The following is a 6,557-nucleotide window of genomic DNA, read 5'->3' as shown; positions in this document are numbered from 1 at the left end:
TACCATAATTACAAACCACTTAATGTAAATGTACATTACTGTATTGTACATAGGCTGGTCATCTATGTTTGTACCTGTTGACTTTCCATCACCATCAAGAAAAACGATGCACAATACAGTAATTGAGTACATTGAGACATCATGTGGTTTATAATGATGTGATAAGATGATGATGCTCATTTGGTAGAGCATGGTGCTTACAATGCTAGGGTTGTGGGTTCAATTCCCAAGGGGGGCCAGAAAGAAAATGTATACACTAACTGCTGTAAGTTCCTCTGGATAAGAGCATTTAGTAAAAGGAATGAATAGACCATTTAAGTTTTCACATTGAAATATGTTGCATTTGCAAAGTATTTCAAGAAACTGGAAAATGTATATCAAGCAAGTATTATCAGATTAACTGTTTTGTACAGATAATTATGAGACTCAAATTACAAATGCTGGTAAACACTCAAATACAAATACATTTAGACAAAAAAAATCACAAAAGTAGTGCACTGGACCTTTACTAGTCCTGTGTTAGCTGACTTCTGTAGCGCAATTCTTTTTTTGCAGCATGCCCACCCACAAACTACTTACCGCAGCTATGCCCTAGCCTAACCCCTAATCCTAACTTTAACACCTAACCTTAACCATAACCCTTACCTAACCCTAACCTTAACCCTTACCATAACCATTGTACATTTTAACTTCAATGGGGTAGGGTCATCCCAAGAATCCTGTATAACACGCACGAATATATACTTTATTGGCCATTTACATGGAAAGGCATTTCGTGACGTCAGCATGCAAATACACAAACACAACACAATATATTACATGCAGCACGGAAAACTGGAAAGCTAGTAGCAAGTCACACATTTAGGCTACATTTTCACATATTCAAAGTCTCTGCGGCTTACTGTCTGACCTTGTATTGGGCCTGCATCATCCTATGTCCCACTGTTCAGCAGCCTGATGGCTGATGGAATGAAACTTGCCTCCTTCCTGTTCTTGCTGAACAGTGGGACCGGACCCTCTTGGAGGGCAGCAGCTCAAAACATTGGGATTGTGTGTGGGGTCTTCTATGATGTGTGCTTGGCCTTGTCCCTTGTCGGTTTATCATAGAGGCCCTGACACCCCCTGCACTGCAGCCTGCAGAGCTTGGACCCCAGGTTATATTTGTCACATTGTGAACATCCTCTATCAGAAATAATAGGGGAGCTGGGAAATGGTGCCAATGAATAGGCTCTCTGAATGGTCACAAATACAAAATGATGTGAACATGGACTAGAGGGATTCAATGGAAGATGTATGGATATGAATGTACAGTAGGATATTGAGAATGTGACACTGACTGGGAAGGTAACAGTATAACCCCATCACTGGGAGATAATGGGACCTGTAGCAGCCTTCAGCTAATACACATACATACACACACGCAATAGAGCCCACTGAATCAAGCCAAGCCAGACTCGTGTTGATACTTAAAGAGAGGGAAAATATTTCTTCTCAATTAGGCTTGAAATAATGGACAATTTTAACCGTGGGAATATCGAGCAGCAAATTATTTAGAGCACTAACCCAGTCTACAGAAAGGAAGGTCAACAAGTTGACCAAGTCAAGACGAGGGTTCTTTTTCAATTTGTCACTCGCAATTCCTCGGATCGTACTCCTCGCCGCTTTCTCGACCATATTGGAGGACAAGGTTCAAGGTCTCTCAAACCTTTTCCAATTCGTTTTGAGGAGGCAAGGCGAGAAGATGTGAGCAGACGTCACGCTGCTTGCTTAGCCGTACCTCTTTTACATTTCAGGCTAAGGAGCAAGCGTCACAAATACCCATCTGCTACACACTCACCCCCCAAACTGACTCCATAGCGACCCCAACTATCGCGCTAACCAATCACCATTATAATAGACATCATTATAATGGATGCATTTAAGCCGGATGGTTGTGGTTATTTGAGGTGTTCATTCTGACTGTGCGTGCTGTTCGGTTCGGGCTGCTGAGTCACACAGTCTTTATCTGCACAGTCGTGACTGAGAGTAGAGAGCTGAGAGGAGGAGGAAGAGGAGGGGATTAAAAGGGGAGCCTAACTTTGGCTTCGTGATATCACTGTACCCAAAACTGTGAAATTGAATCATAGCTACCAAGCTACCCAACACTGATTTAGCTTCTTCCTAGCTTTTAGTTAGCTGTCTTCATGGGCGATTGGGTTACTCTGTATGAACATGGTTCCCATAGTTTAACTGTAGTCTGGCTGTGTCACAGGCTATGTGGACAATTCTACGTCCAGGTCTCTTTCTCAATGAATTTTTCCTCGATTCCTCGCAGCCTCTCTCCTCGTCTCCTTCTTCGAAATCCATTGGAGGAGGGATCATGGACGTTCTCCGTCAATACAGTTGAGAAGGAAGCTAGGAGATAGGATTCAAATGATCACATTGGAAAGACACATTTAGATATAGCCCATTGAGAACCTTTAGCTGTAGGGTTGAACAAAGAATACGGTTCTGACATCTGCTGGTAAGATATTGCCATTACATCATTGTCCTCATTTATGAATGCCCTCTCCTTATTCCTACACGTGTATGGCGAGTTGTTGAAAGAGAAAGACCATTCACATACACATGGCCAGTGGCGACCTGCCATTCATGGCAGATGGGGCAGAGCATGTTATTTTGGCATTAAAACGTGTCACATATCAGTTTGCAAACAATATTTTTTTAAATGTATTGAGTTGATAAAGCTGCATACAAACATGGTCTCTTTTTTGCTTTCTTGAGTAAGGCAGCTCCAAAATGCAGTTGTTTCAGCCTAGCTCAGTGCTTTCTGTGCTGAATTGGCTCATTCATCCCCCTCCTCTCCCCTGTAACTATTCTCCAGGTCGTTGCTGTAAATGAGAATGTGTTCTCAGTCAACTTACCTGGTAAAATAAGGGTTAAATAAATAAATAAAACTAAATAGATGGGTATCCAGCGGATAATACAGAGCATAGGGGTTGGTAAGGTTCTCTAGTTGCGCCGTGATTGGCTCAGTGTTCTGTCACTCATGGGGGGGCCCTACGTCACCGCAAAATCTACAGGGAGAGCTAGAAAGCTCAAGCCCCCTTGGGTGCTGCCATAGATTTACATTAGAAGTGCCCATCCAAGAAGGCTCAAGGTCATTGGCCACTGATAAAATGACGTCAAATCACGTTATATCTCCCGGAGCTTTGATTGGTCTGTTCATGTCAACATCATACATTCAAAACCTTAGCTAGCAAGCTAGACAAGCATTCATCACCATGAATCATGTCAACAATCTACTGGCAAATCCTTCTCAATCCTTGTCATATGAAGAGAAATTATACTGTAGATAAAATGTATCTGTGGTCATTGGCCATAAACATTACACAACAAGGCAGAAATCACAAATTCAACAATGAGTGGTTTGGAAGGAATCTGGCTAACTGGAAGCGTTGCAAAGCAATCACTATTTTGCTTCCCCTGCTATTCGTTTGAGAGGATATGTGGTCCAAGTCTTGGTTTAAGGATTTAAAACATCTGTCTGAAAGGGTTTGTTTTCCAAGCTAAAAAGGATAAACATTCATTTTGTAACACCATGGACCAGAAAAGGTTGAATACATTGGCCATGCTGTCAATCCAGCATGACTTCTGCCTCGTTCAAAACAACTAGAAACTCGGAACTGGGAAATCTCAGACTTCAGTGAGTTCAAGACAACTGGGAACTCGGAAGAAAACGAGCTCCAACTGGGAAAATACGTTTTCAGCATCCAAGTCGGGAACTTGGGCCTCTTTCTAGAGCTCCGACCTGAAGATCACTGACGTCATGATTCAAACAGTTGTCTTGAAAACACCATAAATCCAGAGAATGCCAGATGACAAAGTTTGATGACAAAATTTGCCCACAAGAAGGACTGCTGCGCCACCCTCCTGTTCAAGTGAGCACAGCACAACGGTGAGTCCAAAAATGTACTGGGAGATACCGTGCATTCAGAAAGTATTGAGGCCCCTTGACTTTTTCCACATTTTGTTACGTTACAGCCTTATTCTAAAATGGATTATATCATTTTTCCCATCAATCTACACACAATACCCCATAATGACAAAGCAAAAGCAGTTTTTTTTAGAAATGCTTGTAAAATGTTTTGTTTTTAAAGTATTCAGACCCTTTACTCGGTACTTTGTTGAAGCACCTTTGGCATCGAGTACAGCCTTGAGTCTTCTTGGGTACACCTGTATTTAGGGAGTTTCTCCCATTCTTCTCTGCAGATCCTCTCAAGCTCTGTCAGGTCGGATGGGGAGTGTCGCTGCACAGCTATTTTTTGGTCTCTCCAGAGATGTTCGATCGGGTTCAAGTTCGGGCTCTGGCTGGGCCACTCAAGGACATTCAGAGACTTGTCCTGAAGCCATTGCTGCTTGTCCCGAAGCCTTGGAAGGTGAACATTCAACCCAGTCTGAGGTCCTGAGCACTCCGGAGCAGGTTTTCATCAAGGATCTCTCTGTACATTGCTCTGTTTATCTTTCCCTGGATTCTGACTAGTCTCCCAGTACCTGCATCTGAACAATATCCCCACAGCATGATGCTGCCAGCACCATGCTTCACCGTAGGGATGGTGCCAGGTTTCCTCCAGATGTGACGCTTGGCATTCAGTCCAAAAGAGTTTTGTTTCTCATGGTCTGAGAGTACTTTAAGTGCCTTTTGGTAAACTCCAAGTGGGCTGTCAAGTGCCTCTTACTGGGGAGTCGCTGCAGATATTGTTGTCCTTCTGGAAGGTTCTCCCATCTCCACAGAGGAACTTTGGAGTTCTGTCAGAGTGACCATCGGGTTCTTGGTCACCTCCCTAAAATTTCTAAAAACCTGTTTTCACTTTGTCATCATGGGGTATTGTGTGTAGATTGATGAGAATATTTAAATCCATTTTAGAATAAGACTGTAATGTAACAACATTTGGAAAAAGTCAAGGGGTCTGAATGCTTTTTGAATGTACTGTATGCTTACTGCAGCTAAGAAAGTAATAGTAAGTGTATGTTGTGTAGTAAGCTGTTAGTAGCCCATGTGCCTCACCCTAATAATTTGGTCCCTTTCCCCCTCATATCTTAGCCCACTGTTCTGACTTGGGGGTGCACATGTAGCCTATAGCCTGTTTTATGGAAATGTCATCATCAAATATTGTAAGAGCTTTCATTGTCTGCTTAAATGCCCCCTTTTATTCATCCTATGGTTCTGACTTGGTGTACAGGGAGAATACTGTAAGAACGGCCCATGTTCTGAATTCTGTCTCTGTACAATTCAAAAGTGCTGAACAAATAATTATTTTGACTAGACCCGTCTTAGCTCGCTCATTGTCTTAATCGAAATTATGGATTGCCTCTTATCTGCTCATCGTTCCCTTATACCATAGTTTGTACATCTCAATTGTCAGTAAAAAACACATTCGTTTAAGCAAGTCAGCCATTCTAGCTATGTTTTTTTTAAAGATAGTAAATGAGGCTGAATGAACTGTTTCACTGCCAGACAAGGCTCTGCTGATAGCCAGGTGTAGCAGTGGTAAGGCTTCAGTCTATGGTGCTGAAAAGAAGGCTCTGCTGTTAGGACTGCTTTATGTAGGCCCTAACAGTTTGTGGGCACCGTTAGTGCAATTAATGTATTGTTTGATGTGTTGTGCTGTATAGTGGCTTTGCTGGCATTTTTTTTTTTTGTTGCCCCACCAAGATTTTTATGCTAAAATCGCCACTGCACATGGCCATACACCCGCACACTTATAGACACCGAAGCACCACCCAAGGAAACAAGACACAGGAAGCAGAGAAAAAGGGTCAAACACTAAAGGGTTCTCCAGTAACCTCACTAGCTAATGACCTGTGATGTAATGGATCTCATTGTCCCTCCACTCCTTGGTGACACAGTACTGCTATTGGTGGCGTTAGATCACTAGAGGCTCTGCTCACTACACAATTACTAGCGTATAGTATTTTATTTTAGTCATACACTTAGACTCCGATAAGTACGCATCAAAGATCTTGACTGTTGACAATAGAGAAACCTTCCTCATATACAGTGTGCGCCAATGATCAGTCACGTACTGTGCAATTCAAATGAGGGAGCATTCCACAGATGCATGGCCTCCTTACATCCATCTCTGTTAGCCTTTACACCTGAGTGACCACATCATATGGAACAGCCAGTAAGCAGGCATATGACCTTTCACCTTACAACCCCAGACCCCCCACCGCCCTCCCTAATTCCCCCAACACCTGTAGCAGCATAGTGACCTGAGTGTCTTCCCTGAAAACTCCACTGTAAAATTATGCTATCAGGTTCTCCATTGGTGGTGGTCGGTCAATTGGTCAGTCACTCAGCTAGGCAGTAGCATTATATCCTCGATGTTTGTCAGTGCAGTCCTTACTCTCCCATCGCTCCACTGTGGTCATCTTACTACCATGGGGCCAAGATGATTAGCTGGGTGAGGAGATATGGCTATGCCTAATAGTGACAAGACTGCTGCTGATGGATCAGCCGAAGAGTGGAAGGTGTGTAGCCAGACTGACCTCCCGAGGTCTGTGTGTTTTAACAT

This window comes from Oncorhynchus tshawytscha, linkage group LG14 (genome assembly GCF_018296145.1).
Source record: "Oncorhynchus tshawytscha isolate Ot180627B linkage group LG14, Otsh_v2.0, whole genome shotgun sequence".
NCBI classification, from domain to species: Eukaryota; Metazoa; Chordata; class Actinopteri; order Salmoniformes; family Salmonidae; genus Oncorhynchus; species Oncorhynchus tshawytscha.
The sequence above is the reverse complement of the archived record's forward strand: the minus strand, read 5'-3'. Positions refer to the sequence as shown.